Genomic DNA, 14,071 nt, shown 5'->3' with positions numbered 1-14,071 from the left:
TATTGGGAAGCATTTTAATTATATCACTCTGAAGGAGGAATCTAAACGTCTGTGACATTTCAGTAACCACAAAAGCGGCATCCGTGAGATGAAACTGTGGTTGTCAATTGCCGTGAAGAAAACCAACCAAACAAAATTATTCCTAATGATCTTGGGCATCAGGATACTTGAATATTTTGTTCTCTTTTGAGGCTTTCTTATAAAACACTTTATTAAACTGACAATGAAGATTTCAACAGTGAAGCTATGTTGATGACAAAGCCAGATTGATCTATATTTCAAGAAGAAAGAGAACACAATATTTAGTACTGTATTTACTATTGATCTGGGAAAACGGGCGGTTGATTTGGATCACAATAGAAGTAATAGAATAACCATTCAGTTACTCCTCAAAGGGTGCGACTTATGAGCAGGGCTAGTGACTTTTGAGCGTTTCTTTTTAAACTGATACATGTTTTACATTTTAAAATGCTTGAAAAAAATGAGAAAATAGATAAATGATCATTCAAATCTAAGATATGCCACATCACCGGGCCTGTGTCCCCTGTTTTTATATATATAATTTTAAAAACATGAATATAAATGTTAGTTGATCAAAATATTCTTTAAATATTGAACGACTTTTATACCCTTCCAAAGCTTAAATATTCTTAAAAAGTAATTATTTGTTGGACAATATCGTAATTTTCAAAATCTCTTCCCAATATATGAATTTGCATCAAACTCTAATACTGCTCAACTAATGCCAACGGACTACAAGTCAGAATATCTATCTATCTATATATAATATAAAGTTAGGCATAAACAAGGTGATGTGGTACCTCTCGATGGTCTAGAATGCTATTTATCTTTTTTGAGTTCTTTTCTATTTCCCCCCCCCCCCCTCATCTCCCCTTTTCCAATAATTATTTACTCCTATTTATTATTGTAATAGATGAGGCATTGAAGAATTGTGAGGGGCAACGAAGAGTCACGGTAAAAGGGTAGCAAAGAGTCATACTTTATCCCCCAAAAGTATTTCTTTTCCTATCGACAATTGATAGGATGCTTAACCAGTTAGTCACTTTATTTGTCACAAATGCACTTATGATGCTTAACCAGTTAGTCACTTTATATGACTACCGACAACTCGACAAGGAACAGTAGGACAGAGCAGCTCTGTAGTCATATAAAGTGACTAACTGGTTAAGCATCATAAGTGCATTTGATCAAACTAAAACTACATAAGATATTCCAATATAAGTGTAACAAATGAAAAATCAGAAGTAAGCAAATAAATATCCCAAGTCACAATATCAATTATTACATTGACTTTATACCTCTATGCTTCGTGAAAATTCCGTACTTCCAAATTACCCAATTGATCCAAATTCTGCTGTATTTATTTCTGCGTTTATTTTCATTTACCTTAAAATACATTTAATATGATTAAAACGTTTTTTTTTTTTTTTTGACAAAGCTTATTAAAGAGTTCAACAACCAGTACCACTACTAAGGGAAAGCTCAATTATTCCACATTAATGGAGGTACTAACATCCTCTGGAAAATTAATCAAGTTGTCCATGAAGATAAACTACTATACTTGTGATTTATCAAGTTATAAAATTAATTTTTGTATGTACGTACATATTTTATCTCCTTGATCTTGGCTACATCCACAAAAGCATTTTATAAATTTAGTTTGTTGCTTTTATAACCGCGCGAAGCGCGGTCACGTACACTAGTTAAAAGATTAATTAAACACCCAACAAATTGAAGTACACATTTTGTTGCATAAAAGTATAAAAGCATTTAACACCTTTAAATTTATACATATGAAATTCTTGAATTCATTAATGATTTTGCTAGTTGGAAACAGGTCTTCGAGTATATAAAAGGTGTTGGCTTCCTAGGTGCGTGTCCTCCTTTGGATGATATTCACGTGATAATTAGGCATTAACACGCTCTTTCTTTTTCTTCTTAGATGCGATTACCAATTTATCATTATAATTATAACTCTGTAAGTCCAATACCAAGCCATATTTTCTCACCATAATCCTATTACTACTAGGAACTTTACTCAACATACGTTAGCTAGGAATATAGTATTAGATCTTATTTCTTTAAAGGATAACTATACTTTGTAAATTTTAGCAAATTCTAAAAAATGAAATCAATATATATATAATAGAGGATACTGCGCTCTATAAGATGGATTATTCAGAATTCGACTTAATGATTTTCGAGCAGTAATCTTTTGTACATATTTATTTCTTTTCCATAAACAAATAAAATATTTTCTCATGTTCACAATTTTATAATAATTTACATAGTATAGCGTGCAACACAAACAAAACGGATTTTCAACACTTTTGTATCTGTAAATGATAATGAACAAATATGTGGTCACTTAATCTCTAATAGTGAATTATCTTAGCCGAAACATGTTTTCTATATGAGGAAAAAGAAGAAAAAAATAGATATCGACAACATCAATTTCAAAGAAGTATTAAGTAGATACAATCGTATACTATAGTAATTTTTTTATAACTCATAAAATAAATATATATAATTACAAATTATATCTAATATTTTTTTTTTACTATGATTGAAACTGACTGGAAATAACGTGCAACTGCACGTTTATAGAGACTAGTTACTATATATAAGGGAGAATACCAACTTTTTGTAGTCCTCACATGAATTGTGTTGTCTCTTTTTACCCCTAATTGAAGTTTGTATGACTTTATGAATACTCACACATTTTGAGAACTTTTAAGGACTTTTTTATGCCACTAAAAATAAATGATGTCATGGAAAAGGTTATAGTGCCCCCACAAAGCATACTCATACACATTTGAGTCTTTTATGAGGAAATATTGTTAAATTTGTATGAAATTATATTGTTTTCCTTAAGAATGTCAAAAAAGGATTTGCTAATAAACCTCGGATGTGTGATCAAAGGAGTTTTTATATGCTATCTTAATTAATGCGTACAAGTTTATCACTTGTCTAATGCTAATCACTATTATTAGCTTGAGTCTTGAAGAGAGAAAGAAACATTCGAGCCTGAAAAATAGCATCGGATTTTGACATTATCCTTCTCTTTTTTCTTTTCTTTGGCTTTTGCTGCATTCCAAAAATAAAAAGAGTTTTAACTGCGAGAATATTTACATAATCATGTTAGCTGAAAAGTCACTACATATAACTGTCAATGAGAAGTGTATTCAGTACTTAAAAATAAGATAGATTTTGCTATACCGGGTTAAATTATGTTGATAATGTTATATGATTGAATATTTTAGAAACATTGAGAAATTTATCGAACTGCCTTTACAATTGATATAGTGTTACGAAAACAAAATAAAAAGTAAGAGTAGCAAAAAAACATACAAAAAAGCTGTAAATATAAATTCTAATATAGTTGCCAAATGACACTAGTGTGTGTATATATATATATAGAATTATATTTAGAGACTTTTAAAATGTTTAAAATACTATTTTAACCCATTTTATTTAACACGGTTTTTGTTTTTTACGTCATGTGAGTGTTTTAGTCATCTAAGTGACTCAAATGGACTTCATTTGAGTCAAGCCTCATTTTTCACTTGGCTATTTCCTACCCGGTGAATATTGCAAGAGTCTCATAAGTCACAAACGGAAAAGAATAGAGTTACAAGTACATGGGTTATTTCTTTGTTTCAAAATGTTCAATGATACTGAAAGTATGATTTGATTTCTTTGAAGGAAGTGAATTTCTCTAAAAAGATGTTGTATCTTTGACACAACCAATTTAAAGAACATTTTACATTTCCAGCAGGTTTAAACGTCTGCAGATACCATATCTAGCCCGTCTATTCTCCTACCCCCACATATTATTACCTAGGTAATCTTCAAAGTAAGGCCTGTGTTTCGTTAAATTTGTGCCTAAAGTTTGATCGGTTATATATATGCTTTTCTAGGTCCTCTTTAAAGTTAATCTTATTTATGTTTTGGATTTCAAAGATATGTTCAATACAATGGTTAAGCCGATGCCTCACAAATTGCGTACCTAAATACTAAGTTAACAGATATTTTATAAAATACCGTCCTAAAAGCGGTTGGAAGAGCAGAAAGACTCCGGCTAAACTGAAAACAAAAACAGAGGATAAATTGATAATCCCCTTTTCACTTTAGCAGAATAGCACGTCTCCCTCGACACAAAACCAAATTAAAGAAAAGAGAATAAAATTCATCACCTAAAGGATAGAAGGACATAGATCAAATAATTGATGATAAAGAGAACACATCAAATAGTTGATTGAAAAGAGGAGACAGAGAGAGTAAGATAGTTCAAGAGAAGACGTGGGATACGGTGTGGAAATAACATAACTTACCGACAGTCGTTACAACATGGAGAGACAACAGATAGTAGCATAGTTCGCAGCAAGCATAGAAGAGACAGAAGGAAAGTCGATAGAGAGCAGTTAAGCATAGTGCATAAACCTAAATTCTTAATAAAGTCGTCGATTGCTTAATGGAAGTGTCGTTTCGACCTTTTTCAGCAAAGCGACCTTTTTAACCTAAGCAGCTTTTTTTTTAAAAGGTACTCCTCCGTCCCAAAAAGATTGACACTTTTCGCTTTTTGAGAGTCAAACGAGTTGTTCTTTGACCGTAATTTTTTTCATATGTCTTTTAAATATTTTAAATTATTAATTATGGTGACTTATAGTACTTTTTACGTAGTTTCCAAATATGTAAATTTTATTTCAAAAAAATTAAAGATTATATATTCAAACACACGGTCAAAATTAAGATGTTTGACTCTCGAAAAGCGAAAAGTGCGAAATTTTTTGGGACAGAGGGAGTAAATAAGAAGTAAAATGCAAAATTCTGAGAAAAAAGATAAATAGTAAACTTGGAGTATGAGAGTGTCACGTCACCGGACCTATGTCCTGCTTTTATATAATTATATAGATATACAGCAGATCCTATAAACAAAATTCTCAATAAAAGATGTAACTAGCTTAATGATAGAAACTAAGAGTCCATCAAACAAAGATAGAGAACCAGGTTCTCTATCTGTTCCCTCAGGTAAACAGAACAGGAAGTAAATGAGACACAATATTTAGATGGAAAATTCCTTACTCAAGGGATTAAAAACCACGACCCACCGGAGTAGGATTTCAACTTCACTAACTGAGCAACTTTCAGATTACAACCTTAGCAACCTAGGAATTAAAATATTAATCCTTTACCCCTTACAATAACCCTATTGTAAGGTATAAACCTTGACAAACTCTAGCCAAGACAATAAAGTAACACACGGTTGACACCTTCCTACAAAGACACTTCTCCAAAGTTGTGTAGGATTACAAATAAGAACAAAATAACAAAGACTTAACAAACCTAGGACTTAAGACATCTTCAGTTGTTGGGATCTGGTCCTTCAGTTTGATGAAGCTTTGTTCTTGAAAGCACCAAAGAGAGCAGCGACTGCTACACTTTAGAGAGAATATATTTTCTAATTTTGCAAGTGATATATTTAACCTAGTAACAAGTTGTATATATATTGGGGAGCATGTGAGTAGCATGTGACCATGGATATGGAACTTTAATCTTTTACAATTGGCCTTTAGCTACAGGTTTGACCTTCACAAATTTAGCATGCTTAAGCCGATTTCGCCAAGACAAGAAAATTACCATAGCTTTACAAACCGTGGTGCGTTGATCCGTACGACACTCGTGGACCTCGATCACAGTGTCCTCAAGTGTTTGTCAAGTCATCAAAATACAAAATGGTATAACTTATCAATTTCCCTCTTTTTGATGATGACAAACCCCACAACTGAAATTCCCCCTAAGAACCAGGTTCCCACTTGTTCCCTCTCAGGGATCAGACTTACTCAATATGTTAACAATCAATTGTTGACACCCAATTTTGGCCCTATGTATTTAAAAATTAACTTCTTTAGGCTTCCTAGTCATTAAATAGCACAAAATACTGTTTTTATACATTTTTTAACTTTAATATAATTTATTGATGATTGTCCTTATTTTTAAATAATAGGAATTTTTATCAATTTATTTTCATTTTAAATAATTATTTTGTTATAGTCGTTTGTATACAAACAACATGCTAATACAGTTTTATTTCAATTAATTAGCAGGTCTCCTTAATTCAAATCACATTTTTTACTTTATTCACGAAATTACCTTAAATATATTTTTATACTATTTATTTTAGTTACAGTCTATTATTACATGGACGTCGGAGGAACTAATTTTAAACACGATAAGATTTAGCACATGGTTTAAGAAGCCATGGTTTGTCAAAACTCATACGGTTTGTGAAGCCTCCATGAAGCTTTGGCACACGGGTTTGGATAAAAAGTAGTTTACCTTTGCTTATAAAGCGATGACTTCCCTCTCATTTTTCTCACCACTTCACACTACCTCACATATATTTTCTTCTCTCTCACACTCTCCATATTTTCTTTTCATAGAGGACTAGCAAGACTAGCATCTTCCTCCTCTTTTTTTTTTTTTTTTTCCTCTTCTTTTTTCATACATTGTCTTTACGCTTTTATATACCTTGTCTTTACATTCATTATATGCATAGCCTTTATATTTTTATATACATCACATACATTGTCTTTATATTTATTCATGCATTTATCTTTATATTTATTCATGCATTTTGTTTATATTTATTCATACATTGTCTCTACATTTTCTATACTTTTTCTTTAAATTTGCATACATTTTTTTACTCTCCTATAAATATTTTTCATACACTTGCAAGCATTTTCTTTTACCTTTTTGTCAATATCATCACATTACATGCTCATTTTTCTTTTATTATTTTTTACACATTTTGTTCTTTATATTTTCTCTACATTATTTTTACATTTACATATATTTTCATTTTTTTTATTCTTATATTTTTTACATATATCATATATATATACATTCTTACACCGTGTATACTACACCAATTATAGGGTCAAAACAAGTTTTATCTCCCTTTTGTCAAGTTTAATAAACTTTATGTCAAATCACTTTTTTAAAGGGCTTTATGTCAAATCACTTTTCAAAGATTTTTATGTATATCACTTTTCAAAGGCTTTGTGTCAAATCACCTTTTAAAAGCTTTATGTCAAATCCCTTATTTTTTGACTTTTTCAAACTTCTTTAACTAACATATTTTTCTTTCATTTTACAATTTATTACAAATATTACACTCTTGGCCGATGAAGAAATTTCCGTCGATTTCCAAGGCCTCCTATGTATAAAAGACGGGTTTTTTTATTTTAAGTTTATTCATTATTTCTTTAATTCATTCGATAGTTATTTATTCTCTTACTAACACTTTTACTAAGTGTTTATACAGGTACCCGGAAATACATCCCGAAGATGACACTCGGAAGGAACCCGAAGACTTCATCGAATCACTGTTTGTATTCACTTTCCGCATTTTTTTTATAACTGTACAAAACATAAACTCATAGTATAGTGAAAACTTTATTTTTGGAATGACGGGTTGATATATTTATTTACTTGTCGCCTTGTTTGTTAAACTTAAAATTATCATTCGCTTTAGGCAAGACTTAGGTCGTCAATTACTTTCATAACTAGATTAAATTGACTTGGTATAAATACTTTGTTAAATAAATTCACACTTTTGATGATTAGGCAAAAATACTAGTCCATCCTTTATTTTATATTCTTTATACACTCTTAATACAACTTACATTTTATATTGTTTCGTGTACACTAATACATTTTTTAATTAAGTTAAATTCACATGTTGACGCTAGGCAAATATTAAGTCGTCCATTTACAAATCTTTTATTCTTTAGAGGCATTACACATTTTCACTCATTTTTTATCCACAATTCCTTATACTTATTTTTTTTACCAATACTTTTTACAATTATTTTGTTCCTTATTCTTTTGATAGGATATTCATTAAACAAACACTCATTTTAACTAAACGGTAGAAACAAGTCAAATAAACTTCACTTTTCTGAATAATTTCGTTATATAAAATCTTTACACCAATGAATATTCGTAAATTATTTTTACATTCTTTATGCACTAATATACCTAGTTATACAATTCTTTATACGTTTTAGGTTTGACGTTCACTCTTTTACACTCGAAATATGTTCTTTATATGTTTAATATACATACATTCTTTTAATATACATAGACGCACATTCTTTATATCCTTGATATATTTTTTTTTTTTATATTCTTAATATAGTTACACATTCTTTACACTAACATATATATATATACACTCCTTGTACTAACAGATATACTTTTATACTTACGAGGTACATTCTCTTTATACTCTTTTATATATTCTTTTTTACTATACATTCTTTATGAATACTTGACACTTGATACAAATACATTTTTATACACTGTATATATTTAGTATATTATCACCTAGTGTAGCTTTTCATGAAGTCATAACATTTTGAAAACAGGCAATAATAATGATAAAGAGATAGATAGTCCCCTCTAGTGTTCGGTTAAACTAAGTCTAAGGACTGTCTTCTCGTGCTCTGAGGGATGCTTAATACCTTCCCCTCGGGGTAAATAAAACCCTTATCTAGAATCTCATAGGTTTCGTGGACTAAAATGGAGTAGACACACAAATACATATAGCTTTCCTGATTTCCCTTAAAAATTAGGTGGCGACTCTAACCCTTTTAAAACCAGTTAGAAGAACCAGGAAGTTGCAAACTATCTTGGACCCCATTCAAAATAGGGCGTAACACCAATTACCCATTGAACTCTCAGCATCATTTCAGGTTCCCAACAGTCTCAGCATCATTACTCAACATGTTAACAACCAATTACCCATTGAACTCTCAACATCATTTTAGGTTCCCAACACTCTCAGCATCATATCAGGTTCCCCCTCAGACACTTCTCCCTTTTGTCATCATTGAAAAGAATAATAAAAGTGGCATAAGCTCAACGAAGTTCACTGACAATAACTCAGTGCCACTGGGGCAGCACAACAATGAGCAACATAAAGAAAACATTGCACAAATCAGAGTTGCCCATGAAAATAGTAAGCATAATAACATCCAAGATTAAGCAGTCAAAACTGTACAGAATATGCTAATTAAATTATCACAAATACCGATGTCATTAAAAAGGGCTAAAATAACAGGATTAGAAAGAGATTGGGGTGAAAGTAGAAGAGAGGGAAAGATATGAATGATCTAGGGGCTAGAGCTTTGAGAAGTGAATCAACTCTCGCACTGGCATTCCTCTGATCCTGGACCATTTGGTCATGGAGCTCATTGATCTTCTTCCTCAGACGCTCATTTTCAGCTCGTAACTCAGCATTAGCAGTTACCACTTCACTGCTGGGATCGGGTTTCTCTGCCCTTTTAGCCAACTCCGCCTTCAAGAGAGCATTTTCAGCTTGGAGTCGCTTAATATCTGCAGTGGCTTTCTCCTGGGCCTCTATAAGACTGGAAATGGTAGAATTGCTGCCAACACCAACCTTCCTAGGCACATAATCACATTCTTCTAGAGTCCCTAGAGTAATCATTTGATTTCTAGTGCCCACCATACCCCCTCTTATCTTAACATGAAAGTGCTCAAATACCTTGGTCAAGAGAAAGCCATATGACAGACCATGCTTACCCCTTTTGGCATTAACAACTTTTATCATGTGCTCAATCATTAGAGCAGGCAAACTGATGGGGTGAAAACTAGCCAAAGCCTCAATAAGGAGCAGGTCTGCTATGGAAGCAATGCATCTCACTTCAGCCTTTGGAAGCAGAGATTTGTTGACAAATTCAAACAAGAGCTGATACTCTGGTTTACGATCCTTCTTAAAGAGGCGAGCACCAGTTGCAGACCCTTCCAATTTTATAATCACATTCTTAAAACCCTCAGAAGCCTCTCCTTCAATTGATTTTATCCCATCGGATGGCACACCAAGTATTTCCCCTAGTTTTTCTTCATCTAGCTCAAATTCAGATCATTTTACTAAGAGGACTAACATAGAGTCATCAGTGTATAGCAGATTGATATAGAATTCTTTCACTTCCTTCTCAAAAGCTTTGGGGGGAGGGAAAGCAAACAGATGGCTCCACTTCTGAAAGTTAACCATCTCCAGGAGGTCTTTCATCCCACGTTGGTTAGCAATGGCAGAGTCAAACACCCTCCCCAATAACACCTTTTATTCTCTCAAGTTGGCTTGCCTTTTCAATTCCAAGAGCCACATCCTTTTCCTTTCTTTCACGGAACCAGGTTCCCCAGATTGTTTCACATTCTTTTTTCTCTTCTCAGAGGAACCAAGGTCCTCACTCACTTTTCCTTTTCTTTTCTTGGATGGTGGAGACACACTCTCTTCCCTCTCAACTTCTATAGCATCATCATCTACATTCTCTTTCTTAACAGTTGTCTTTTCTTTTTTTTTCCCTTTCTTTGTGATATTTTTCCTGAAGAGTGCAGATTCTTCCATCTCCTCCTATTCATCAGGTACAGTTACCACATCCTCAGGTGATTGTTCCTGTTCATCTCTCAACTTACTTTTCACTAATCTCCTTCTTTTCTTTCCCACATTTTTCTCCTTATTGTCCTTCAGTGCCAACTCAAGTTGAGCCTTTTTCCTCTGCCTGGTATTTGGTCACTTGAAAGTAATATGTTTTTGTCTAGTACCACCACCCTGTTTTGCAAAGACCAGAGGTTCTTAGCACAGACTTAATCACAGGGTCATCATTCGAATCAACTTCCTGAGAGGAACCATGGGAACCAGGTTCTTTCTCAGGAGAGATATCACCCAAGGGTACAACTATGGTAGGCAAAGTGTTCCTAGTGTCAATAGTAGCCAGATTTTCCTTAGAAGAACCAGGTTCTTCATTTAACTCCCCTGTTTCACTACCCTTTTCCCCCTGAGTTCGTGCACTATCCACCTCAGTCTGTATAGCATCAACACAACTAGATACCCTTTTTACAACATTTTCTAAAATAGTAGACAAAGCCACTCCCTTTCAGACACGTTTTCAATAAGGTCTACAAGGAAATCCTCTACCTCTTTATCACTATCAAGAGGGTTTGAGTTACCTGATTTAGGAGGGCTTGCTACTGATGTTCAACATTAGCTTGTTCTTTTCCACCAACAACATTTGTAGACTCATGAGTGACAGCGAAATCCGATTTTTCAGCCACCTCACTTGGATCCTTGATACCCATCACTTCAGTGACCATATTTTGGCTAGACACTTTAATTTCCTCATTTTTCTCGTTAAGTTCCTCAGTTTTTTGAAGAAGTTTGGAGGCAGAGAGGGTTTGACCACTTTCTTCAGAGTTATGTGTTTCAGTTTGAAGGGGGTTTGTGGAAGAGGACACAAATTTCTTTGAAGTTTGACTTTTTCGAGTCTTAGAGGGACCAGGAATCATTTGATTTTTTGGTGAAATTGAAGGATTTTGGTCAGAAGAATTTAGGGTTTTAAAGGGTGATTCGTGCAATTTTGGGTCTGAAGGAATTGGGGTTTTAGAGGGTGATTCGTGCAATTTTGGGTCTGCAGGAATTGGGGTTTAAAAGGGTGAAGAAGTAAGATTCATTTCCTGAAATGTGGGAGATGAGGATTCATTGATGGACATAGTTAATATCTTTGGCAAATACATACAAGAGAGGATGAGATGAGGTAAAGGGGAGAGATAGAAGAGAATAGTAGTACGTGAGGAGATAGACAAAAAGAGATGGTTTAAATATGGAAGAAAAGAAACGATTCTGATTGGGTAGGAGAGAAACATTTGTTTTTCACACACCAGGTCGATTCAGAAGATGTAAAGTTTTGGGCTCAATTTTTTAATTTGAGGCGGGAGAATTTTAATGACATGGCACTTTTAGTCAATTTAACAACATATAAGTACTGAAGAGACTACTAACCTGAGTTACAGGAACCAAGTTCCTTGACTGTCTTTAAAATGTAAGCAAAAACTCTGAGAAGTGCAATGTCACCAATACTTATGTTGTCCTGAAGATGCCATGCATGTATACCTGTAACAAAGATAGAAGTGAGTTAGATGCCACCAAAAAACACTTTTAGTATTGTACCTTCCTCTTATCATAGCCAATCATTGAGGGAATTTTAAGGAGGAGCCACTAGTTGAGCTTGATCAAGCCCAACTCCAAACGATTTCGTTTAAAATGCTCCCTGCTCAGTGGCTTGGTGAAGATGTCTACTACCCGGTCCTCTATCTTGCAACACTTCATACAGACCAATCCCTTTTCAACATTATCCCTTAGGAAATGGTGCCTTACATCAATGTGCTTGGTCCTTTTGTGTTGCACTGGATTTTTTGCCATGTTAAGTACACGTGTATTATCACACAAAGACGGGCACAAACTCAATAAGCACACCAAAATTCGCAGGTTATTGTATGATCCATAACAATTGAGCACAACATGAGGCAGAGCTTCAGCAGTAGAAAGAGCCACATAATTTTATTTCTTTGTACCCCATGAGATCAAGCATGAACACAGAAAATGTGCCATTCCAGAAGTGCTCTTCCTATCTACCAGGTATCCAGAATAATTAGCATCCGCATATCTAATCAAGTGGAGTAATCCAAGAACCAGGTTCCTCCATATCTTCTAGAGGCTCTGCTCGACTTGACTCATCATTTGAGATTTCTAAGGACTCATCAAATTCCCCATCTTTAGCTTCATTACAGTGTATCCCCATTGTTGAGAACAGAGCATTTGCATCCAAATGCTCTTAGACAAGGCAGCTTGAGCTTCCTCGCATTTAACAATGCATAAGGGGTCTTCTCAAGCAAAGACCTGATCATGCTCCTATTGATCACATGACAAGCAGTGTTACCGAACTCAGCCTAAAAATTTTGAACACACCACTTGCTATCAGCATTGTTCTGGACATGTCTTCTAGTACCCTATTTATTCTCTTCACACCATCATTTCGCTGAAGTGTTTAAGATCATCAGATCTAATGCTCACAGCTTGATAACACATCACTTTCACTTAAATCTATTTCAAGTCCACAAACACAAGGAATGTTTCATCCTTGATTCTTAGAAACAGAGTCCAAGTGAATCTTGGAATGGTCATCATTAGTCACAGGAATATACTTTTTTCATCCTCTGCTTTGAACCCTCATTGTTTTACAAGGATCCATGAGAGAAATATCTAGTGGTCTTGAGGTGCTTACTTCCTCTTTTTTTTTGGTTTGAAGGAGAATCTGACCTGCTCTTCTTTTGTACAAGCATCCAGTGCCTTGTAATCTTTGTACTTGATTTGGTAGCCCACGGACTAGGTCCTTCACAATCAGTTTGTTTAGCAGTGGGAGGCTTGCATGCTCTAGTCGCTTGTGCCACAGCTCAAAGATCATCATGTACACCACTGTTGCATATCAAGTTGCCACCATCCAATGAATATTTGGGACACACATAACAGACTATACTTCAAGCCATTTATATAGTAGAAATTTTCAATCGCATGGGAGAGTGTCTTGCCATTTTTGCCAAAGATACACACTCTCACCTTAGAAGGCCTTGAGTGAAAGGACATACTTCATTCTTCCAGTCATATGCTTCAAGCAGCCACTATCCATGTACCATTTTTGACTGCCTCCTCTCACTCCAGCCTGTAAAATGAATTATTTGTTAAATTTAGGAACCCAAATCAGCTTGGGTCCCTTATACTGATAGAACAGGTGAATTAAACTTCTTTTTGCCCATGCAGGCAGCACATTCTTCTTCTTCCGGGGACCAGGTCCCTATACTTTGGGCTTTTTTTCAACAAATTTTTTTTTTTTGCAAGGACTGAAATCTGGCTTTACATGTATCCTTATAGTGGCCAGTTTGAGACCACAATGAGTGCACAACCAGTTATCAGTCACAGTGACATACTATGGGGATTGTTGGGAGCTTTAGCATTTTGAAAACCAATTCCTAGCCTTCCACCCTTACTTTTGTACATAGCAGCAACCACGTTAGAGGACCAGGTCCAGTGAAGTGACTTGTCAAGATCAATTCTAACCCTTTTCAAGTCCTCCTGAAGTTGTCTATTCTTCTCTAGCTCAGCAGTGAGACTCATTTTGGTTTTCTT

Source organism: Lycium ferocissimum, chromosome 4 (genome assembly GCF_029784015.1).
Source record: "Lycium ferocissimum isolate CSIRO_LF1 chromosome 4, AGI_CSIRO_Lferr_CH_V1, whole genome shotgun sequence".
Lineage (NCBI taxonomy): Eukaryota > Viridiplantae > Streptophyta > Magnoliopsida > Solanales > Solanaceae > Lycium > Lycium ferocissimum.
This window is presented reverse-complemented; position numbering follows the sequence as displayed.